The sequence below is a fragment of the Cervus elaphus genome, chromosome 4, assembly GCF_910594005.1.
Source record: "Cervus elaphus chromosome 4, mCerEla1.1, whole genome shotgun sequence".
NCBI lineage: Eukaryota > Metazoa > Chordata > Mammalia > Artiodactyla > Cervidae > Cervus > Cervus elaphus.
Window position 1 is genome coordinate 15,955,402 of NC_057818.1, and position 25,944 is coordinate 15,981,345.

General features: G+C 48.0%; 1 protein-coding gene across 5 annotated transcripts in view; it reads right to left on the reverse strand.

Moving 5' to 3' along the window:
• ANKRD11 (ankyrin repeat domain 11) overlaps positions 1-25,944 on the reverse strand; it is a 119,495-nt gene that overhangs the window by 68,586 nt on the left and 24,965 nt on the right. The window lies entirely within an intron of this gene.

A 25,944-nucleotide genomic window follows, 5' to 3' on the forward strand; every position in this document is an offset into this window, starting at 1 on the left:
TGCTAACAAAACCCGCACGCCAGCCTCGCCTGCCCCTCAGATGAGCCAGTCCCGCCACACTGTCCCCTCCCCAGCCCCTCCCTCCATCTACCCATGGACCTGCCCGCAAACGCAAAGGACCATGATTCAGACCAAATGAGCTCCCAGGATCTAAGGTCAGAGACGTGCCTCTAGGTCCAGTGCAGGAGAAGCCAGAGGACCCGGGCAACCCCAAAAGAACGAGCACATGTCAACAATGTCACTAAGAAATATCATACAGAGGGGCCTCGTGGGCAGGCCAGCCACAGGCAAACAGCCCCCTTACTCATAAGTAAGCTGCAGCTACACATATCAACAGAATTGAATCTCAAAAATTTTATCAACGAATGAAAAAATGTCTCCGAGGAATATACTGAATATATCTGGGTCTTTCAAAAACACATGAAACTTGGGACTTCCCTGGCAGTTCAGTGGCTATCTGCCTGCCAGTGCAGGGTGCATGGGTTTGGCCCCTGGTCTGGGATGATTCCACAAGCCGAGGGGCAAGCAAGCCATGTACCCCCACTACTGAAGCCTGCCCGCTCGAAAGCAGATGCTCTGCAATGAGAAGCCACTGCAACGAGAAGCCTGTACACCACAACGAAGAGCAGCCCCTCCCCACCACAACCAGAGGAAGCCCCCACACTGCAACAAAGACCCAGCAAAGCCAAAAATAAAATAATAATAAAAAATTTAGGTACATGAAATAATACATTTGATTTATCACGTATTCATTCAAAACTAGGAGTTTAAAGGTACAGAGACAACATCTTTTCATTCATCAAACATTTTTACATCAAAACAGCAATTTCAACTATTTGAAAGTAAACTCAAAGTCTAGTATCAAAAGAAAAGCAAACGGCACCACATGTGATCTTCCAAAAACACTATTAAAAAAAAAACCCAGATTTTATTGAGAAGCCTCTCCAAAGACCTATGCCAGAAATCAAATCAATGGACACTGTGGCCTGGCCATATGAACAAGCAACGCTGCCGGTGAGAAGGGGAGGTGACGCTGCAGGGTCACAGCAACACTGCTCCCCAGGAGAGTTGTGCGGTCTCAGGTCACACAGACCTGGTCTCCACAATGCCGTGGGGGTTTACAACCCCAGCAAGCACCTCCCGTCTCCAAACACACCAGTGGTGCCGGGTCAGGATGGGACGCGCAGACAGGAACCAGGCACGGCTGGCGGGACAAGCGCTTGTGGACAGCAGACTTCCAAGGTCTGCACACGAGCTACACGTGTGTGTGCACAGCTGGGTCAGGACTTTTTTGTCCTTCTGTTGCTGGCACAGAATTTCTGAAGCTGACGTTAACCACAAGCACTAGAAAAGCAGCTTCCAACCACACCTTGGTTTTCTTGAAAAGCACAAGCTGCTCACTAAGCTTCTCGATTTTCCTATAAAGATGGTAACAGAACAACATAGCGTTTATGATGAAGCAGACACCTAGAATACACCAAATAACAACAACTACTCTTCAGTCTCTGAAACCAGCACACTGTCACCCGGTCCATACCACCCTCTGCCATCCTGGGCACTTCCTGGGCCTAGGGTGCTAACCCATGCCCCTTCCGGAAACACAACAAGCCACAGACGGAGCACGGTCACTCAGACATCACAGACACACTGGAGACCCTGACCAACGAGACAGGAGACAGCTTTCCTGGGGGTCTAAGTCAGGAAACAGACTACCAGTGTCTAGCTCTCAGCGAACTCAGAATTCCCAGGCAGCACCCCACTCTCCACAGGGAGGGCAGTGGCACCCGGCCCTAGAGACACAGCATCTCAGGAGCCAGGGCTGCGGCCGTAACACTTCACTTGTGTCCAGAACCACAGCCCACTGCACCTCTCTGCTCTCAGGGCTCCTGCTCCTGCAGACCCTCCAGGGGCAATCGGACCAGCCCTGCTGGTAGACCCCCATTCCCAATCTCCAGCTCAGAGCTCCCCACTAAACTCACAAAGCTCACCACACCAGAGACATGCCATACCACACACGTGCACAGATGAGCCCCAACGTGATTATGACTGTATTTCCTGCCCTGGTTCTAGAAGATCCTCCAAGTCCAAACCTGCTGTGCCCAGCTCACAACGAAAACACAGACGGAAGCCTGGAGTCATCTAGCTCCAAACCTCTGCTCTCTCAGCCCCCACCACCCGGCCAGACTCCTGACTCAGCAGTCCCAGGGCTTCCCCACCCATGTCATCACAACCCCCACCAGGCTGCTGAGAAGGGGAAGCGCCGTGTCTGGTTTACCCCTACACACCCCACTCCGCCCACAAGAGTCACTGGGCTCACAAGGGGTGGATTCAAGTCCAAACTTCAGACGCCACCCTGACGACGCACATGCATTATGTGCACACATGTACATGCACACACGTACACACACACAGAGAGCAAAGAAGTTCCCACTTTGCTGCTGGGAGAGTGGGTTCTCACTGCAGGCACCCCACTAAAGGTGAGCGCCCCAGGGACACAGGCACCCCGGCAACTCCAGACTGCTTCCAGTTTCTGGAAGACACGCCATTTCCCTCACAGGAGACGCCTCCCCTCCGCTCCTGTGTCCTGAGGCTGTTCTCCAGGCCCGCTCTCTGGTTCTCCGTCAGGTCGCCATCATGCTGGAGGACAACTATTATGCTCCACTCCGAAGCTGCACACTGCGCCCTGGTCACTAGCAGGCACACAGCAGGAGGCCCAGCGTTGGCCTCGGAGCACGAGAACACAACTGACCCCCCTGCGTGAGCAGGTGTGGAAAGGAGGCTACTTCCCAAGGTCACAGTCAAGTGCCCAGCTCCAGACCTCTGAGCATCTGTGCCCTTCCAATCCACCCAGCTTTCAATCACCCTTTGACCCAGGTAAAAATTCACCCCAAATACATGTGGTTAATGGACAAAATTCATCAGAGGTAAAAACACAGTAAGTAAGATGCCCTCCCCAGCCAGTGCGTCCCTCTAGCCCAGCCAAGCAGTGGTGCCCGGCAGGGTCCTGAGCAGCTCTCGAGGTCACAGGCCCAGCATGCCGTCTCCCAGAGCACCGGGCACTGCCTCACCTCCAAGTCAGCACATGTCCAGAAACAAAGTGTCCATGGTCTACTTTCCAGACTCACCAACTCCAAGAGCAGTGCGACAGCTCTCGCTGTACCCACCTGCACACTGCTTTCCTCCTCCACCTCGCTACCACCACAAAGCTTTCAAACCAGACGATTACTGAATGCAAAGCAAGGTGTGTTCACCAGCCCCATTCAAGCCAGATTAAGTGTTCAGACTGGAAGTACTCCCTCAGCCTGCCGAGACTGGGTGAGGAAACAACTGCATTAACACACAGATGTACTCTTCTTTAACCACAGAAACCGGGCCAATGACACAGACAGGACACTGGCCTCCAAGTCTCCAGCTCCCACCAGGAATTTAAGACCCCACCACCACCCAGGATTTTCCACGCTCCAGGTGGAAACAAGTGGCTCAGAAGAAACAACAGGTTGCTCAGAAGACATGCCCTTGTATTTCAATTCAGTTCAGTCGCTCAGTCGTGTCCGACTCTTTGCAACCCCATGAACTGTAGTACACCAGGCCTCCCTGTCCATCACCAACTCCCGGAGTCCACCCAAACCCATGTCCATTGTGTCAGTGATGCCATCCAACCGTCTCATCCTCTGTCGTCCCCTTCTCCTCCTGCCCTCAATCCTTCCCAGCATCAGGGTCTTTTCAAATGAGTCAGCTCTCCACATCAGGTGGCCAAAGCATTGGAGTTTCAGCTTCAACATCAGTCCCTCACAATGAACACCCAGGACTGATTTCCTTTAGGATGGACTGGTTGGATCTCCTTGCAGTCCAAGGGACTCTCAAGAGTCTTCTCCAATACCACAGTTGAAAAGCATCAATTCTTCTGCACTCAGCTTTCTTTATAGTCCAACTCTCACCTCTATACATGACTACTGGAAAAACCATAGCCTTGACTAGACGGACGTTTGTTGGCAAAGTAACGTCTCTGCTTTTTAATATGCTGTCTAGGTTGGTTATAACTTTCCTTCCAAGGAGCAGGGTCCTTGCTTCCAAGGAGCAAGATTTCCTGGCTGAAATCACCAACTGCAGTGATTCTGGAGCCCAGAAAAATAAAGTCAGCCACTGTTTCCCCGTCTATTTGCCATGAAGTGATGGGACCGGAAGCCATGATCTTAGTTTTCTGAATGTTCAGCTTTAAGCCAAGTTTTTCACTCTCCTCTTTCACTTTCATCAAGAGGCACTTTAGTTCTTCTTCACTTTCTGCCATAAGGGTGGTGTCATCTGCATCTGAGGTTACTGATATTTCTCCCGGCATTTCAAAGACTTAAATCTCAAGTGATTTGTTCCTGACACATTCTCACCCCGGAAGATGCCTCAGATTCTGTGTGTCTGGGGGTGAGTGTTGCAAAACTGTTTTAATATTTTCCAAGCAAATTTAATAAATAATCGCTGCTCTAGTCCCATTTGCCTACCCAAACCCCTAAATACAAAACCTTGAGAATCCTTACTACCCTCACCCTCTAAATAAGTCGGAGAGGGCTGGCTTGAGATGGAAGACCACAGAAATGACAGGCTTCCACAGAAGTCAATGAAGCAGGATCAGCCTCAAGCTCAGAGGGGACCCAAAGCCCCGGCTGTCAACACAAGGCCATAGGGATGCCAGCTGCTGGTCCACTGACCATGCTCCAGCCCAGCTGCCTGGCCACCAAACGAAAGCCTACCCAACAGCCTGACATGATACCTGCCAAGACACATGTCTCCTGGGTCCAAAATCTGCTCTGAGGGACAGGACCCAAGCCTTCCTAATAAAGCAGAGAGTGTGGCCCAGCTAGGCCACGCCACTCACGATAGTCAGTACTCAAGTCAAGATCATCTTTGGGCTACCAGTGATCTAGTGTGTCGTGAGTGATCTGTGCTATGATCCTGGGCGTGAGAGGGCTCCCCACCCTGAAGACTACACAAACACACAATCACAGCAACGGCACCCTGAAACGCCTCGTGCGAAGGGCTACAGGGTGGGGTGCGGCCTAACCTGCAGGTGTGTGTAAAAGTGTGGTGACTGGCCTGCTGGGAGCCCGACGCCCACCCAGCAGCCCTCAGTCGCGGTCACCCTGCCTGCACAACCAAATGTGCTTTCAACTTGTCAGGTCAAGGAAGGAGAGATCTTTCTCTTTCAAATTTCTATGTTTAATCCAATGTGCTGGTGCTGCTCTTCATTTCTAAACCACTTCAAATTTCCAGAAGACACTCTGTTGCAGTGACAGTGCTAGACTGTTACAGTGACAAGCACATCAGCCAACAGGTTCTGCAGTCAAGCTAGGAGACGCCCGCTGGTCCACACGGGGCCCCCCTGCCCAGTCTCCCAGGATACCCCTCAAGCAAAGAGTCTCTATTCTGAAAAGTGGAGTAAATTCTTCTTCTACTAAAACATTAAAATCCAAGTTTCTTTCCTGGCAGATGACCCTCAGCAAGACGAGAAACTCCAGTAGAAAAGACACACAGTTTCCTAACAGCAAGTATTACTAGGAAATCTCAAACCCTGGGTGTGAGAAAGAAGGAAGCAGAATGATCATTCAGCAAGAATAAGGTAACTCAGATCAAAACGCACGAGAGCATCAGGGCAGCCCTTGCCTCCTGGAGCCACTATCTGCTTTCTTCAGACTTAAATACATCAACAACTGTATTAAATACATCAACACTGTAGACACATACAAACAAAAACATTCTGACTGTATACTTTTCTCTTTTTTTATTATTTTTAAAAAATAATTTTATGTGTTTGTTTCTGACTCTGCTGAGTCTTCGTGGCTGTCTAGTCTCAGCGAGCGGGGCTCCTCTCAGCCGCGGTGCGCAGGCTCCTCACTGCGGTCAGGGCTCCCCTCAGCGCGGGCACAGCGCCGAGGGCACGCAGGCCCGGCTGCTGCTGCTGCTCCGGGGCGCTGGAGCACAGCTCCCTCGTTGTGGCATGTGGGCTCAGCTGCTCCGCAGCATGTAGGATCTTCCCAGACCAGGGATCGAACCCGTGTCTCCTGCATTGACAGACGAATTCTTCACCACTGAGCCACCAGGGAAGCCCTAACTACATATTTTTCAATAATTATAATTACAAGAGTAAACTAACCAATTATCAGCTGAGACATCTTGAAGTAAGGATGAGGGGCTTCTCTGGTGGCTCGGACGGTAAAGAGTCTGCCTGAAATACAGAAGATCCTGGTTCAATCCCTGGGTCAGAAAGATCCCCTGGAGAAGGGAATGGCACCCCACTCCAGTATTCTTGTCTGGAGAATCCCATGGACAGAGGAGCCTAGTGGGCTACAGTCCAAGGGGTCGAAAAGAGTTGGACATGACTGAGTGATTGACACTTTCACTTTTCAATGATACTTTTTTTTTTAATATTAGTCACATTTTGCTCTTAGATAGACTGACCCGCTTACCCTAAGTTAGTAAAATTCTGAATTTAATATACATTTATCAATGGCATCTTTAAAAAGATGGGAGGGGGCCTCACAACTCAGCACAAACTGTCCCCAATCTCCTAAAAGCTGACAAGAAAGAAGAATTGTGAAGAAAAACCATACTCACCCAAACCTAGCCTGACATGTATGCTACCATTTTCAGAAAAATGACGTTAACATTAAGTTAGATTCCTGAGAAGAGGCCCACAGTGAAAACACAGGACAGATCTCCAAGTGAAGAAGTAACGTCAATTTATAAGCTGCGAGGGGACAGGACATGGCTCTCATTCCATAAGTCAAAAAAGACACTTACAGGGCTTCCTTGGTGGCTCAGTGGTAATGAATTCGCCTGCCAATGCAGGAGACACGGGTTTGATCCCTGGTCCAGGAAGATCCCACGTGCTATGGAGCAACTAAGCCCAGGCACCACAAATACCGAGCCTGTGCTCCAGAGCCCGGGAGCCGCAGCTACTGAAGCCTGCGCGCCCCAGAGCTCCTGCTCCACAAGAAGAGAAGCCACTACAGTAAGAAGCCCTCGCACCACATCTAGAGAGTAGCCCCGCTCACTGCAACCAGAGAAAAGCCCACCCAGCAACAAAGACCCAGCACAGCCAATAAATGAATGAATAAATAAACTTTAAAAAAAGACACTTATGTATTCTATGACTGAGAATACAAGACAGAAGTCACACAAAGTCTTCAATATACACCAAAAACAGAGCACTGTCTGCCTCGGTGCCTGCGTTCCTCCCAGCAGCAGGCAGGCCCAAAGTGAGGCGCTGCCCCTAGGGCCTCCTTCTGAGAGGGCTGCACACCTCCACTGACTTTGCCATCACAGAGCTTACACCTGGGCACAGCTCTACTGCCCCTGATGCATCTGTGAGTGCCAGCTTACCACCTTCACAAGCAACCAGGTTAATTTCCTGAAGATCAATGTGAGGACATGCATGTAAGCTCAGATCAGTCAGTGGCGTCTAATGGCCATTGTTAAAATTCTGACCATGCCACTGTATTGGCAGTGACCCTGGGTACATTCTAACAGCCTGTGTCATTCTTTTCTCATCTGTAGAAAACGAAGTTTCTGGATACAAAATACAAAATGAACAAATACAAGCAAGTTGCATTTCAAGACATCAGCACAGTTAGAACCTATGATGAAAAAGGGGACAGTGTCACCAGGACAGACAAGGCGACCAATGGGACACACACAAGCTCCACCACCACGTGGGCACACACAGGGAGACCCCATTCATGACAGCAAGCACTCCAGATCAGCAAGCAAAGGACAGTCCACTCATGGATGAAGCTGTGAGCAATCAGCTCGTGTACAGACATCAGTCTGGGACAGAGTACAGGATCAAACATAAACAGCAGAAGTACAACAACATTTTCAGATGGTACAGAAAGCTGTGTCTATGTCCTTGGGGCAGGGAGATTTTCTTAACTAAGAATGACGGGTCATGATTCACATTCTGGAAGACACTGTGTCTAGGACAGTGTCTCCAGAGGATCTCACACAGATCCTTCAAAATAAAAGGACTCAATCTCAAACATCAAATGTAACTGCATCCTTCTGTTCATCTCACAGGTAACTAGCATGACAGAGCATCACCTTCATGCATGGCAGATGTTGTTCAAAACGCACATATGTACACAACAACAACAAAACCCTTAACTTTCCTACTCAGCACTGAAGGTTAAGTAAGTTCCACTGTTTTTGGTAAAACAAAAGATTTCTGAAAGATGGACAATATTTAGGTAAAAGCAGCTCTATGTATGAATCATGAGCACAATTATATTGGGTTAGCCAAAAAGTTCACTCTGTTTTTTCCATAAGATGGCTCTCTCCAGTAGTGCTTAGATGTCTCTAACTTGATTCAAAACAATTTTGTTAGATTGTATTGTGATGGCTGTCACATCAGCACACATTTTCTAAAAAATCAAAAATGGTGAATTTTTGTGTGTGCATTTTAATATTGAATATGGAAAAAAAAGCAACATTTTCAGTATATTATGCTTTACTATTTCAAGAAAGGTAAAATCACAACTGAAATGCAAAGAAAAGATTTGTGCTGTGTATGGACACGGGGCTGTGACTGACCAAACGTGTCAAAAGTGGTTTGCAAAGTTTCGTGCTAGAGGTTTCTCCCTGGATGATTCTCCAGAGTCAGGCAGACTAGTTGAAGCTGGCAGCGATCAAATCAATACATTAGCTGGGAACAATCAACGTTACATCACGAGGGAGAGAGCTGACACACTCAAAATATCCAAATCAAGCAGCGAAAATCATTTGCACCATCTAGATTATGTTTATCACTTGACCGTATTCCCACGTGCAATTCTCTTCTTAAATGTAAACAAAAATGTTCCAATTTTAAAACAAACTGTGACAGGCAATGAAAAGTGTATACTGCACAATAATGTGGAACAGAAGAGATCTTGGGGCAAGCGAAATGAACCACCACTAACCTCACCAAAGGCCGGTGGTGGTGTGCATAGCGTGGGATTGGAAGGGAGTCCTCTATTATGAGCTCCTTCTGGAAAACCAAATGATTAATTCAATAATGCTCCCAATCACACCAACTGAAAGCAGCACTCAACGAAAAGCAGCCAGAATCAGCCAACAGAAAACACATAATCTTCCATCAGGATAACCCAAGAACGCATGTTTCTTTGATGACCAGGCAGTAGCTGTTACAGCTTGGCTGGGAAGTTCTGATACATCTGCCATAGTCAGCAGACATTGCACCTTCAGATTTCCATTATACTTGAGTCTTTACAAAATTCTCTTAATGGAAAAAATTTCAATTCCCTGGAAGACTGTAAAAGGCACCAGGAACAGTTCTTTGCTCAAAAAGACAAAATGTTTTGGGAAGACAGATTTTTATGAAATTACCTGAAAAATGGCAGAAGGTAGTGGAACAAAACAGTGAATACATTGTTCGATAAAGTTCTTGGTGAAAATGAAAAATGTATCTTATTTTTACTTTAAAATGGAAGGAATTTGTGACCCAACCCAATATGTGACCTCTGAATGTGTAACACAAAGTTAATGGTTTTACTTCTAAGAAAGTGGAATCAAATACATATGCCCTTTTAGTGCTAAAAACTGCATCAAAAGGAAAAACAAGTGACAAAGGTCTCCGTGTAAAACAGTGATGAAGAGGTGTGAGTGAGGGGATTCCCTGCAGTCCAGTGGTTAGGACTGGGCACTCTCACTGCCAGGGGCCCGGGCTCAGCCCCTGCTCAGGGAACTAAGATCCCACAAGCTGCGCAGTGTCCAGGCTGCTGCTGGCCTGAGTTCACATTAACATGATTATTAAATTGCTACTTATAAAAATTTTGTGGGGGGTGGTGTGTGTACGAAAACTGATCTAAAACGGAAAGCAATATTCAAGATGAAGTTGAAACACACAGGACAGACCTCAGCACTGAGGCCTGTGAAAACGGCCACGCTGTCCACAAAGCAACACTGGTCCCACGGCAACAGCCTCATGAGCCATGCCCAGCTCCACAGGCAAACCCAGCCCAGCACAGCGTCCACTCCATGTGTTCACACACAGACCCCAGGCAAGCTAAGCAGTCACCACAGCAGAGGTCAATCGGGTCTGGACCCACGGCCTGCCTGAGGCAGAGAGCTCTGCAGCACCAAGGCCCACACCTTCTGCTTATCCTTGGTTTGAGAGCTGAGTCAAGCCCACCTTTTCAACTCTGTGATCTGTGACTTTGCTCTCAGAAGAAGAGCTGCAGAAGGATTCACTGCAAGGTCTGAAACATACAGTGCCCTCGCTTCCAGCTCTGAACTCTTTCTACTACATGACTCTCCCTGCCTCTTTCTCCTCTCCGGTCTTCAAGGGGACAATGGAACGATTCACACCACAGGCATCCTCCAAAGAGCCCAGGGTGCTGCAGCTGAACACACACATCGGGATAAAATGTCTATGGTCCCCGTGGAGGGGCGCATGGGAACCAGAGCATTAAGAAAGACAAGCCCAACTAAGGGTCCAGAAAAGTACGGCTGAAACAGCAAAGGGCCGGAGCCATGGAGAGGGCTGTGGGCCAGAAAGAGGGATACCCAGTCTGGGGGCTGCGAGTCCTGCTGGCGCCTCCTCCAGTCTCCCCACAGCACTGCACATGTGGTCAAACTCTCTGGGAGACAAGTCTGGAAATATTTAAGTGAATTTTCATTCTGAAAAGACTGAAGAAATTTACACAACAGTCTATTACAGATTTTTTTTTTAATTTCACAAATCCAGTGTCAGAGTATATTATGCCACCCAATAACAAATGCAAAGTCATAAAAAAAATCAATCTTCAAAAGAAGAATGACTTCAAGGACGTGCAAACCTGATTCTAATAAATTAAACCTACCCTGCATAATTAAACAGAAGCTGCACGCAGCAGTCCACGTAACCCAGTGTTGCCATAGTGACCTCATGGTGCTGGTCAATGACCGCCACTCCCAGAAACCTACTTTCCCACACCCTCCCTGGGTGACTTTAGCACTTTTTTTAAGTCACCAGAGAGTTCAACCTGGCACTGCATTTGTTAGGAGATTTCAAAACAATTTGTTCCAGTTTAAATAGCTCTTAATTAAAAGTCTGTCAGTTAAAAATGCTCGCTTAGGAAGCAAAATAAAGGTGAACTGCGACTAAAATCCTAGAAATATAACATTTTTTTAGGAAAGTAGTAAGCATTAATCCAGTGATCTGTGAAGGGTTAGGTAGGCCTGAACGTCCCTCACGGACACCAAGCATGCACGGACAGGACAAGGGGTGCAGGAACTGGAAATGACAGAGGAGGGAGGGGGCGGCCGGGCAGACGCAAGTGCCTGGGAGAGGTGACAGGCCCGGCCTCCCTCCTTCTTACTGGGACTTAATCTCAACAGTCCACATTCTAACTCTTCAAAACATAATTAAGACTATGTTTTTGGACATGATGAATCTTGTGTAAACAAACTTTGGAAACTTCTCAGAAAGCCACCTGTTAACAAGGGAAAAGACTGTTCCTTTTCCTTTCCCTAGAGTTGTGTTCAAAACAGACGCTGAACAAAGACAATTCTAGGGAATTCCCTGGTGGTCCAGTGGTTAGGACTCAGCGCTTTCACTGTCAAGCCCTGGGTTCAATCCCTGGTGGGGGGACAAGATCCCGCAAGCTTGTCTTCATCTCTCTCTCTCAATACCTCTAGGTTCTGGGCAAAACAAATCCATTTTACTGAGCTGGAGTATGTCATTCAGTAGCAGTTTTACACACCCTAACACTGGTTTCCAAAAGATGTCCGTAAACAGCTTGTGGAGAAGCCTGCATCCTAAAAGGGCAGACTCAGGTTGGTTCAGCCTCTTCCCCAGACCCTCACAGGAGACCCCGCTCCCAGCTGCCTCCGACCCCATCACGGCCCCTCGGCCCCAGCCAGCCTCCAAGCTGTCACCCTCACTCTCCCAGCTGGCTTGCAGCCACTCTTAGCAGCACTTCACCACCAAGAGCCGGTCTCTCTCCCTCTTTCACTAGAAAGATAAATAGGAATTTTTACTCTAGCCAAGAATCCTGTCAAATGTGAAGTATTTGATGCTAGGCCTGTTCTCAGCAAAAACAAACAGCCACCTGCACTCAAGGCATCAGGAGCCCTCAGTCAAGGGGGGGTAATACAAGGAGGAGGCACACTCCCCGGGCAAACGCCCTGCACACCTGTGAGGGTGCCAGTCACACACGCCACCTACCCACGACACGTGGACACTGTGGGAGCGACACCCTCCCCACCCAGGGCCAACCAGACCTGTTAATCCCTTTCAACAGGTTTTACAAGCAACAGAAATGAATTAAGGACACTGTAGGGACAAGTAAGGAACACCCTTTTATACATGTAAAGAGATACACAAACGGGACGAATTAAGCACAAAACAATGACCTATGACCAAGACAGGCTCAGAAGAACGCACCTTAAGAAGAAAGAGGTCTGTCCCTGGAGGGTGGCAGGAACCAAACCTGTGCTAACATGTGCCTATGGTGAGCCAGGATACAGCACCTGCCAGGCTGGACAGGCTGAATCTCAGGTCAGGTACACGGCTTCAGTGGGACATTCACATGCACCAGGGCTGGGGCAAAAGCTGATGGAAAGTTTCAATCTGAAATCAACAATAACTGGCTGAGATGTTTTACCAAGGAAAGTAGTTACATAAGTTCTATTCTCCTGTGTAAAACAGTAACAAGACTCAACACAGATAACAGGGCTGTGCAACTTTCAAACAACAACACACTGCACCGCAAGCCTCCACATCAAACAGCAGTGAGCACAAGACTTTATCAGTAAAAAAGGTTTTCATGCCCAGAGACGCTCTAGTTATAACTTCTGTCTGAAATGGAACTGAACAGACGGAAAACTGCAAGTGGCTGCTCGCCCAAGATCTGCTGTGCATAAAAGGCTTTCTGCTGGGAGAAGCAGCTGAGCATGAAAACACACTTTCTCAGACAGCCTCCTTTCGGGACAGAGGGTGCAGGGCCAGCTGTCAGCATCAGCCGCTTTACCCACTGCAGGGGCCTGGACCTCGGTCCCAGGACTCCGTCCATCCCTGGACCGCACCTGAAATCCGACAGACCAAGAGCACCAGAGGAGCCAAGCAAGCAACTTCTGTCCACCGCCTCTTCTCCCAGACATGGGAAGGGATGGAGGCCAGTGCGCGTGGGCCACCAGGGGGCTTAGCAGCACACAGCCCACCTTCCCCAATTCTAACAAACAGAAATCAACCACAAGTACCAACCAAAGACCAGGCAGGGCTCCACCCACAAGGTGCGAGGGGGCAAGCCGGGCAGTAGGGGTCTGGAGGCATCCACGGCACCCGCCAGGCATGATCCAGCCCCAAGGCCAGGACCAGCACAGGGCACCCAGGCACGAGCTTCCCGAAGCCCAGATCGTGGCTCAGCAGGCCAGAGGTGACTGCAAACAGCTGACTCGTCCCTGGAAGGCTAAGCCCTGGTTTCAGGTTGCTCATCAAAGGACATCAGACTGTGTGGAGAAGGCGAGGAGCACCACCATCCATCAGACAGCCCAGCACCCGCTCTGCCTCGAGCGCTCCAGCCCCACGACTCTAGTCGGGAGCGCTGCCTCACCACCCCACATGCGTGTGCACACACGTGGCCAGACTACCACCCATCCCCCACCCACCCACCCCCTGCCCACGGGGGACATGTCTCCCTACACGTTGAGTGGTGAGAGCAGAGCCTTTTCTGTGGAACACAGCAACAGGCAGGGACCCAGGTTTTCAGGACATAGACAAATGTCGGGGAGCAACACTGGGGTCACTGAGGGAAGGGCCGCAGGAGAAGGGCTCCAAGGCCACAGGCCATCCTCGACCCCACAAACCCAGGATGAGCCTGCCAGCTCTTCAGAGCCCAGGATGCTGCTCCTGGAGCCACACCCTACCCCCACAGCACCCCTAACCCCCTCCTCTCCCCGGGACAGATGCCTGAGCGCCCAGCAATCACCCCACATCCTCCAACTGCCAGGAACACAGGGGAGCATCGTCACAGACGCAGTGACCACACCCCTCCTACATCCATCCCTACTCTGACTTTGATATCCTGACAGCCTCAGGTTTTTAAAAAGGAAGAATTAGCCTAGCCTAACATATGTCCTGCAACAAGTAAACAGCAAAGAAAACACGAAATTTTGCTTTTGAGAAGAATACACCTAAAACCACTCTCCTGAGGAGTAGTGCCTGCACAGTCTCTTTACAGTTCTATTTCCAAGGTAATTTTCAAAGAGCCTCCTAACTGCACTTGTGCAGGATGTAAGAAATGCACGCATGATCAGCTCCTAGTTAGATGTGATAATGCACTACCGTGAGGGAGAGCCAAGCCCCGTCGGCAGAGGCCCCAAGGGTGCCCAGACCCTGGCAGGGACAGAAGGGGCACCAGAAGCCAGATGTAGAAAAGGTCTTCACCCTGAAGCTTGGGCAAAAATCCTGAGTGTCAAGAATATGAAAAAGAAGCCAGGTTTTCCTTGGTGCTCACACCTAAAAGAAGCATAAGACAAAATCAACCAGGTCAGCAGGTCACAAGGGGCCTGGAGGTGAGATCATGAAATCCCCAGCCGGAGCCTGGACGCACAGAGGGTGCCCAAGAAGCTTGGCCCAGGCGGGGCCCCTACCCCTGCGCTCTGCACCTGCTTAAGGCTTCCGGGAAGCAGAGTTTGGGAAGAGCCCAGCGCAAGGCCTGGGCCACAGTCCAGCTGCTGCTAACGACAGAGCCCTCTCGGCCTGCGCCAGCCGCAGGAGGACACAGCCCGCTGCAGGAATGACACATAAGTGCAGGTTGCAGCGTCCACACCACATGGGGCCCATTCTCCAGGCCTCAGGATCCCCTCACACGTCCCCTGTGTGGCCCAGGTGCTCCCTCTTCTCCCCAACTTGTTCAGTCGCTCAGGTGTACCCCTCTTTGTGACCCCGTGGACTATAGCCTGCAGGCTCCTGTGTCCATGGGATTCTCCAGGCAAGAACATCAGAGTGTGTTGCCATTTCCTACTCCAGGGGATCTTCCCGACCCAGGGATCAAACCCACATCTCTGGCGTCTCCTGCATTGGCAGGCGGGTTCTTTACCGCTGAGCCACCAAAAAAGCCTGCCCAGAATGACTACTTATGTACTTTAATAGAAATTCAGGTATAAATAAAAATGGATAAAGTTCATCACACCATCTTCCTCCTGGAGCTCCTTTCTATCTTAGACACAAGAAATTATTAGAAGGGAAAAATTAAAATATTTGAACTATACCAGAATATAACTAAATTCTGCTCCCAGAAAAGTCTCAGAAAATCCCAAAGCAAGTCTCAATTCTACAGCACACAGCCAACTGCCCCAAGTCCCACTGGATGTTGCATTATGCACGAAAGAGCAGAAACAAATACAAGTCAGAAGCCACCCACGACTCCAGTCACAAAGTGGAAGCCAACTTACACAGGCTTCCCCACTGCTAGTGATACCTGGACACTCGTGAGTCCTCCAAACGCCACGTTAAGAACAAAGGCCACAGGCCGGAACCCCAACACCCTGGAACAATCTGGTGGGGGACTCTCACTCACTTCCACCTTTGTTGAAAGATGGCTCAGCAAAGAATTCCCTCAGGAAGAGGCTGCAAAGGGCCCAGCACCCAAGGAAGCGTACACACGGTCATTTCCCATGGCCTGTGTGTTCTGGGAGCCACCAGGCAGGGGTGGGAGGACCACAGGGCAAGGGAGGTTCCCGCAGGGAACCAGCTCCCTGCAAGCAGGGGTCGCCGCTGCCCAGCACCTGCGGGGAGACACCTGTGAAGAGACACCTGTAAAGGGAAGAGGGGCACATGGGTGCCATGACTAAAAAAAAATATCATCCTGTTTTTAATGCTATCCTGGGAAACTTCTGTATTCTTTCCTCAGATTCCAAATGAACATCCAGCAATTCAAGAAGTGAAGAGATGCGCACAATGTAATAAGAGGAAAAAAGAGAATACTATATGTCTTAGTGTACAAAGGCCTCTAACTTTCACTCACATTTCTAACTTCCATTTTAACATATATACACACCTATTCTCACAGGCCTGTGACAGGCACTGAGCCTCCAGAGGAAGACACAACCAACCAACCCACTCTCCCACCCCTTCCCTCTCTGTGATGGGACCACACATGTGCATGGCCACTCTGTGCTGCACCTTTACAAACTGGAGAAGGGAATTTTCCCATTTTTGTAAAGAAGTAAATAAAAACTGAAGACTCTGACAAGGAGTCTGTTCTTTCCTTGGGCTCCAAATCACTGCAGATGGTGACTGCAGCCATGAAATTAAAAGATGCTTGCTCCTTGAAAGAAAAACTATGAAAAACCTAGACAGCACATTAAAAAGCAGAGACATTACTTTGCTGACAAAGGTCTGTTTAGTCAAAGATATGGTTTTTCCAGTAGTCATGTATGGATGTGAGAGTTGGACCATAAAGAAAGCTGAGCACTGAATAATTGATGCTTTTGAACTGTGATGTTGGAGAAGACTCTTGAGAGTCCCTTGGACTGCAGGGAGATCCAACCTGTCAATCTTAAAGGAAATCAGTCCTGAATATTCACTGGAGGGACTGATGCTGAAGCTGAAGCTCCAATACTTTTGGCCACCTGATGCGAAGAACCGACTCATTTGAAAAGACCATGATGCTGGGAAAGATTGAAGGCAGGAGAAGAGGACAACAGAGGATGAGATGGTTGAATGGCATCTCTGACTCGATGGACATGAGTTTGAGCAAGCTCCAGGAGTTGGTGATAGTCAGGGAAGCCTGGTATGCTGCAGTCCATAGGGTCACAAAGGGTCAAACACGACTGAGCGGCTGAACTGAACTGACATGGAAAGTAAGACACAGCACAGCCAGCTAGAGGGGCAACTCCCACAATAACAACCTCTTTCCAGGGAAGAGGGGCTGCAGGCCAAAACCCGTACCTGATGGTGCAGGAGGCCTTGTTTTCCCAGTTAAATGTGACGGATCCATATTTACAGTCACCAAGTTTGGGGGATTTCCTTGGCAGTCCAGTGGCTAACACTCCACGTTAACTGCAAGGGGAAGGGGTTTGATCCCTGGTCAAGGAATTAAGACCCTACAAGCCATGAGGTGTGGCCAATAAATTAATTAAACAAGCTGCAAGTCCAAAATCTACTCATTTTCATATTTACTGCTGCTGAGTGCCTTTTTATGATCCTACAAAACCCAAATCTTTTCTCATGATTACCATTCCCAAACTCTTTCTAAAACTTACTACTATACATGCACTCCTAAATTCCTCATTTCTCTGAATCACTAGGGTCATCTAAATTCCAGCTTTATCTGCCCAGATATCTTCACATTTTATAGAACTTCACACATCCCCCAGAAATTAAGTAGGTATGTTCTCCATCAGCCATCAACATGTCACACCACTGGAGAAAGGGACAGGAAGTCCGCAAGAAGTCCACTCCACACAGGACATGTAGCCACAACCTGGGGAGCCAAGGACTAGTTCTGTCAAGGGCTCTCCTGATTCCTTCCCATTCCCCACCACTATTCTCATGGTTCAACAGCAAAGCGGGGTACCTTTGACAGACACCCGTGGCCCACAGAGTCCAAAATACTGACCACCTGGTCCTCTATGTCAGACCGCAAGGTTTTACTCAAAGATAAAGTGCGCCTTCATACAGACAAGTGAGGAAGGTGCTTCTGCTGCCTTTAAAGGTGTTTAAGGGCTTTATATTAAAGTTAATTATCTACAAAGGCAAATCTACAGAAATGGTAAGCAGACAAGCAAGCGGTTGGGTTAAGTGCAGAAACAGGAACTAACTGGAAATACGTAAAAGCATTCTTACACAGTAAACCTTGGAAAAATCACTAAATTATACACATTATATAAGTCGATTTGGGCTTCCCAAGTGGGGCTCAGTGGTAAAGGACCTGCATGCCAGTGTTTGATCCCTGGGTCAGGCAGATCCCCTGGAGAAGCAAACAGCAACCTAATCCAGTATTCTTGCCTGGAGAATCCCATAGATAGAGCAGCCTGGCAGGCTCTAGTCCATGGTGTCACAGAGAGATGGACATGAATGACCAACTGAGCACACATGCATGAGTCCATTTATGCTATAAAAATTAAACCTCAATAAATTCTAAAAAAAACTTAAGTTTGTTATCTGTGTAACTGTGCTTTTGTCATCTATAACCAAAGCTGAGGGTACAACTCACAGTAATTCTCTACAGATTCCTCTTACACATGTATCCTGTATCTTAACCCTGTGATCTGTGACAGCAGGCAGCTCAATGTGGCTGGAGGGATGTGCACCGTGAGGCCAGGCAATCCGTGCGTGGCCCACCACATCTCCAGTGCCACCACCAACCCCCATCTCTTCACCCTCTATCCACCCAAGTCCTCAAAGACGAGGGTGTCCACATTCTGGATCTGGGTTAACCAAATAACAACTTGCACTTAGTAACCGCAGAGGTGAACATGGTCATTCACCTGTCACAGGTCAAGAATACTTTATGAGGAGAAACACATCTTCAGCACATTTTCAGTATTCTCTACTATGGACTACTGGTGGTCCTACTAGACCCCGATGGTCCAGGGTTAAGACTCAATGCTTCCACTGCAGGGGCCATGGGTTCAATCCCTGGTCAGAGAACAAGATCCCATATGCCTCAACTAAAGATCCTGCTTACTACAACTGAGACCCAGTGCAGCCAAATGTTTCTTTAAAAACAAAATAAAACTGAACAAAACCATAAAAAAACAAGTTATACAACTACTCTGGCATTTAAAAAAATAAAAATATATTTATACTTATGTGCAAATATATATAAAATATATGTATGTGTATGAATATATGGGACAAGCTTAACCATAAATGAAAAATGTTTAAAAGTTATATTTAAAAAAACTTTAATAAAAATAAGGAGTTTGGGATTAACAGATACACACTACGATATATAAAATAGATAACCAGCAAGAAGTACTGTATAGCACAGGGAACCATATTCAGTATCTTGTAATAACCTGTAGTGGAAAAGAATCTAGCATCTGCATCACTTTGCTGCACATGTGAAACTCACAGTTTGTAAATCAATTAACAGTTCAAATAAACAGAGGCAAGAATCCCTCAGACAGTGCCTATACTTCTATTAACATTCCTAAAAGGAATTTATAGCTGAGTTAAAGTACTGAAGCTGCTAAACCAATGCAAGTTCTCTCCCTCTACAAAATGACCCTTCTGCCAGGCAAGCTGCCTTCCCTCTGAGCAGGAACTGACTGCCAAGGACCCCGGGACAGTACCCCCAGCAGCTCAGAGCAGCCACACAGGACGTCCACAGCACAGCTGACACAGGGGCCGACAGATGCTCCTGCGAGAAAGCACGTCGTCAACACGAGATCACGGTGCAGCGAGAGGGAGGACAGTCACTCCCCACTGTACTACCTGCTGGAGACACAGCCACCCACACAACACATGGCATTTACTGTATGGGAGAGAAGGAGGTTATTACAGAACACGTGACCAGAGGTGGGGCTCTGGAGACAGGCTGCCCAGGGCCCAAGGCGAGCCTCGCCACTCATGATCTGTGCGGCCTCTCTGGGCCTGGATTTACTCGTCTTGACAACAGAGATGAGCGGGTCTCCCCCTCAGGAGTCAACAAGATGAAATGACAGATCTTGTGAACCAGGCAGAATGGCACCTGACAAGTAGTGCATGTTTTATAGCTGTTCCTTCAGTGATGGACAGAAATGATGCGCTCACTGAATACACAGGGGAAACTGAGTCACCAAGGGCCTGGGGACTTGCCTGGCACCCAGCAGTTAGGACCCCAGACTCCACCACAGGAGCAATCCCTGGGCAGGGAACGAAACTCCCGCCTGCTGTGCGGCACAGCCAAAACAATAAATTAAAAATAAATTTTAAAAAAATTAGGCACAGAACTGTCACACGGCCAGTAATACCACTCCCAGGCAAACACCAACTAGGTGTTCCAAGGAAACTTTACACACTTGCTCACAGCAGCACTGTTCACTATAGCCAGAGGTGCAAACAGCCCACATGTGCATCAAGATGAATGGAAACAAAGAGGTGCATACCCCTACAATGAAACACTTTTCAAACATGAAAGAGAATGGAGGCCAGTACACGCTACAACAAGGATGAGCCCTGGAAATATTGGGATACAGAAGACCAACCATGGAAGACTCCCTTGATCTGCAATGTCTAGAGCAGGCAAATCCACAGAACACCAAAGCAGAGGAGTGGCAGTGAGGGGCTGAGGGCCCACAAAGAGTAACTGCTGAATGGGGACAGGGATTCCCTTTGGGTAATAAAATCGTCCAGAACAATACAGTGGTGGGGGTGACACAACACCATGAGTGTGTCACAGGCCACAGAACCGTACACTCAGAGACAGTTAAAATAGCGGATTTTTCCATGTGAATTTTATCTCGATTCTTTTAAAAATCACATGAGAATAATGTGAGATGCAAAAAGAGCACATCCTGTGTGATTCCATTCATGAGAAACTCTGATAAAACAGACAAAACTAATCCATGACAAGAACAGAATAGGTGGTGGCTGGGGCATTCAGAGCTACAGGAACTTCTAGGAGCTGCCAGCCACATGGGGTAGGATAACTGCGGAAATGCACCTGGCAATAGACTTTAGAACAAGCACTATTACTGCGGAGGCTGCACCTGCAGAGATGTCACTAAAACCATCACAGGCACAAGAGTCATTTCCCTGAGAAACACAATGCAGGTCAGACAGACAAGAGAAATGACACGCTCTGGCTAACATCAGATCAAGTGAAGGCCCAGAGGCTCCACCTGAGGACGGGCTGCCCCCACAGAAAGCGCCCCCAGAGCCCCAGAGATGCCCTTCCTTGGAAGAGAGGCCAGAGCACAGCTGCCTTCTGTCCTCAGAGGGACCCGCCTCTACAAGGCAACCAAGGGAAGACAGTGGTGCTAAGACAAGAGTCTTCTGAAATGATTTTTAAAAGTTTATTTAAAATAAAATCCAGTCAACTTTGTTCTTCAAAATATATACCCCGGCTCCTGCACGACCTGAGCACTCAGGTTACGAGATTCAGTCTGCGGCAGGGCTTTCGCCGACGTCATGAGTCCACTGGACATCTTCCACTCATCTCCAAAGCTGGCGGCCACATAAAGCCGCTGCACTCAACAACACTTCTTCACAGAAAATCCAAACTTCTCTTACCTAAGGTAGCAAAACTGGATTAAAATTCTCCAAAAGAGAAATAAGCCTACAGTGCATCTTCTCCACCTTAAAAATACCTCCAGCCCCTCCAGCCCCTGGGCTCAGCACTAGCCCCTCTGGACACGTCTCACTGAGCGGTGGCGGGGCTGTGAGCTCAGAGTCAGGTCAGCACAGAAAGGCCAGGTCCTCCCCGGACCAACACCTGCAGGGCAGGTCCCCGCTGCCACTGTGCCACACGCACAACAGCGCTGTCCTCACAGCCACATGACTGCAACTCTACGTGCAATGTTCTGTCCCCGTAACAACCCTTACTGTTCTGATCCACCAGGAAGAGGCCCACACTGCTCCACACTGCGACAGAAGCAAGAGGGCCCACGGCACACCTCTGAAGACAGCCTGGGGCTCCATGGGCCGCCATCTGAGCTGCATTGGCTCCTGGGGGCCCAATCTGACATGGGCAAATGAAGGACAAACCTAGTTTTTCAAGTAAACAACTGTGAGTATCTTCGGTCAATTATAAAATCTAAGCTTTCAAGCAAAAATACTAAAATTCTGGAAAATGTCTATCTCAGCTTCCTTTCTGACCAACATGGAATAGAAGGAATACATTCATCCCCCTGGCCCTGGACAAAAGTAAGGAAGAGCGATCTCCAGACTGAACACCAGGCAAGGGGAGGGTGACCCCAAGAGGTGAGAAGCAGGGGAGGGAGAGGGCGTGGGCAGAGGGGCCTGGAGAGGATGGGGCTGCTCCAGGCAGGCTCACAAGCAACCTGCACAGACACCAAGGGGCCAAAGAGCGGGAACACCTGCCCTGGACTGACCACTGCTCTGGTCCCACCTGGCAAAGCTGCAAACAAAGAACTGAAAGAAGCCACCAGTTCAAAGGATCTTGACTATCCCCAAGAACAAAGCCCAGGGATGTTTATAGTAACATAAAAATATCCAGCCACAACACAGTACAATGAACAATGCCTGGCACACAATCAGAAATGACCAACACGCAGAGAAACAGGAGAGTGTGGGTAACAACAGGGAACTTGCCAGATGGACTTGGACTCAGATGCTGAAGACTCACCTGCTAATCCGACAGATGAAGACCTGAAGGACTCAAGTCAAACTACTGACAAATTAAAATTTCTACAACGTATGACGTAAAATTTTCTGAGACAAAAATGTCTGGCAGCCATCAAAGAATTAAGAGTGGCGCACTGAGAGACACCCAGTAAGAGATGTCCAAAACATGAACTAGAGGACACAGGGCACCACTGCGCTGGGTGACATTTAGGCAATCGCCGCACACACGTAAGTGGAGTCTCCAAAAGAGAAAGGGAGGAACAGAAAATTGTTTGAAAACAATAATGGCCAAGACCTGAGAGACACTGCAAACCCACAGACCCATAAAGCTCAACAAACGCCAAGCACAAGAAACATGAATAAAACCACTCTATATTGGGCTCCCTGGCAGTTTCAGTGGTTAAGAATCCGCCTTCCTAAGGCAGGGGACATCAGTCTGACCCCGGGTCCAGGAAGATTCTACGTGTCTCAGGGCAACGAAGCCTGTGGGTCACATCAACGGAAGCCAGCTCGCTCTAGAGCCCGTGCTCGGCAACAAGAAAGAGAAGCCACCGCAGTGAGAAGTCCAAGCACCACAAGCAGCCACTGCTCACCAAAACTAGACAAAGCCTGCACAGCAACCAAGACCCAGAGTAGCACTAAGAAAAGTAAGCAAATAAAAATGCTCTTAATAATAAAGGAAATAGGAAAATTTTAAAAAGAAACTATGCTGCATTATAAACTAAATAACCTGAACTCTCAACAGCCTTCAGAGGAAAAGGTCTGTATCACACAGAGGAATGAGGACTCTGGCTGGAGACAGTGCATGTCAGAACCAGTGGAGCAACACTAACAAAAAGCACTTGGAGAACAGGGTCAGCCTACAAAATACCTCTCAAACAACAGCAAAAGAAACACACAGTGAGGCAGACAGAAGCTGGAAAAACTCAAATCTGAGTCCACAGTGAGCACACCACAGAGAGGGACGATGAACCAGAACATGGCAACCACCCAGCTTCTCCGCAGTTTTAACTTCTAAATCTTACAGAACTGCTAACTACACCATATGATTTAGGTTACCTGAAAAATTCTTCAAGTCTAGGTTTTAAAACCTTTTAACCTTTTTATTTAAATCTCCTTAGAAGAAAAATAGCCATTTAAAGCAAAAATAACATAGCATGCATTCTATAACATGTAGAAGATGTATCAGAGCAACAAGACAGCCCCCAGTCATGAGGTGCCCCCAGGATGTGCAAAGGCCCCTCAGCATCCCTTCAATCAACGAGATACTCCTCTTGTCACGCTTCATTTCACAAGCAGCCTCATTATAAACACTCATCAATCATCATACTCTATCCCAATGTGCTACTGCACAAAGTGTTCAGTTTACAACTCAAAATTAATTCCTCAAGCTGGCATGTGCACATGATGTTAACTGTTCAAGTTTAATATTCCCACAGCTTTCAACATGAGGAAAAAATCTGTTTCTTCTGTACAAGTCAAAACATGCTTGGAAAAAGAAAGTACTTCCTGTTCAGAGTGCAACTATGTTTACAAAAAGATTGATCCTAGTACATTACAATAGTGGACTATATCCTTCAGTCTAAAATTTCTTAAAAGTGGCAAACATCTTAGAAAAAATAAATCTACAACAGCACTGAGAACCAGACCGATGTATCAGAAGCTGACCAGATCAGACAGACCAATCACCACATCCAGGGAAACCACACAGCAAACAGTTCAGTTCAGTTACTCAATCGTGTCCAACTCTTTGCAACCCCATGGACTTCAGCACACCAGGCCTCCCCGTCCATCACCAATTCCCAGAGTTTACTCAAACTCACGTCCATCAAGTTGGTGATGCCATTCAACCATCTCATCCTCTGTCATCCCCTTCTCCTCCCGCATTCAATCCTTCCCAGCATCAGGGTCTTTTCCAATGAGTCAGTTCTTCACATCAGGTGGCCAAAGTATTGGAGTTTCAGCTTCAGCATCAGTCCTTCCAATGAATATTCAGGACTGATCTCCTTTAGGATGGACTGGTTGGATCTCCCTGCAGTCCAAGGGACTCTCAAGAGTCTTCTCCAACACCACAGTTCAAAAGCATCAATTCTTCGGTGCTCAGCTTTCTTTATAGTCCAACTCTCACATCCATACATGACTACTGGCAAAACCATAGCTTTGACTAGACAAGCTTCTGTTGGCAAAGTAATGTCTTTGCTTTTTAATATGCTGTCTAGGTTGGTCATAGCTTTTCTTACAAACTATAAGAAGGCCTGAAGTCGAGACTGCTGCAGTTAAAAGAAAGCTGCAAGGACAGATATCAATGAACTGATGCACTTCCAAATTCATCCAGTATGTCAGGGTTTAGCAAGCGGGGGTCAGAGGGCAAGCCTGTCCCACTGCTGTTTTTGACACAGTCCACAACCTAAGAATGATTTTATATGTGTATCTAATCTAAAAATGAAGACTATTTTGTGACAAGAGAAGATTACATGAAACTCAACATTTCCGTTTCAATAAAGTTTCACTGTAACACAGCCAGGCTCCTTTGTTACATATGGTCTATGGGGCCTCCATTGCAGAGCTGAGCAGGTGCAATGGAGGCCATGCACCCCAAAGTCTTCAAGTTACTACCTGGCCCCTTACAGGAAACCTTTGAGAGATGAATTTTAAAAAAGACAAGTTTGCATGCTCGAAGAGCTAATACTAATAAGAAAGTCAAATACCAAGATGAGAAAGTCAAACCCAAATCAGACGCCCACAAAAGGCAAAAACTCTACATGTCACTATGAAGTCCTAAGAGATAACCTACACAGAATCATTAATCAGACTGCTGTCAGATGCCACGTGATATAGAACAGGGGTCTGAAAGCGCTGATGTTCAGGGCACTGGTGCTGGAACCACTTGAGCAGCACAGCTGTGTGCTGGCCGGAGAACAGCTGTCCCCTGCTCCCACTCATTCCACATGCCCCCAGTCTGCCTGTGTCCAGCAACAAACACAGGGTTCTTGGTGACTCCCAAGAAGTCACAGCCACAACTACAATCACCAATCACACGTTCAGAAACGTCAGGATGCTGACGGCAACAGGGACTGTGAGAACAAGGCTGTATCTGAATCTGGCAGGATGCTATGGGGCGGCCACCTCATTCCACTACTACTTTCTGTAACAAGCCCAACTTTGCTGGCAGTTCAACTGTCTGAAAAAGAAATGACTCTCAAATTTATCTAAAACCTGAGAACCTGACTCCTTAACCTCTCACTAAACCTCAGTTTGGCCATCAGTCAAGCAGAAACCATCCTGCCAACCACACAAGATCGCCAGGCAGATACCGAGCACTGGGATGATGACTGGAACACAAACAGCTAAGCACCTGACAAATGTTAGCATTACGTGTTGGCTAAAAACTAAGTAAATTTTGGAAGAAAACCATACCGACATCAAAGGGAAAAAACAAAGCTTAACTGCTCCCTAAGCTCAGGAGAGCCAGGCCAAGCCCCTCAATGAACAGTCTGACCGTGTAAACTTAGCATCAAAGGAGCTGTCAGATCAGAAGGAAGAGTGCGCCGTGCACAGGGCCATGAACAGCACTTGCCCCATCAGCCCACCTGCACACACACACGTGTGTACATACACAAATCCACATGTGCACACATGGATGCACAGTCAGTCAAGATATCACAAGATAACACTGA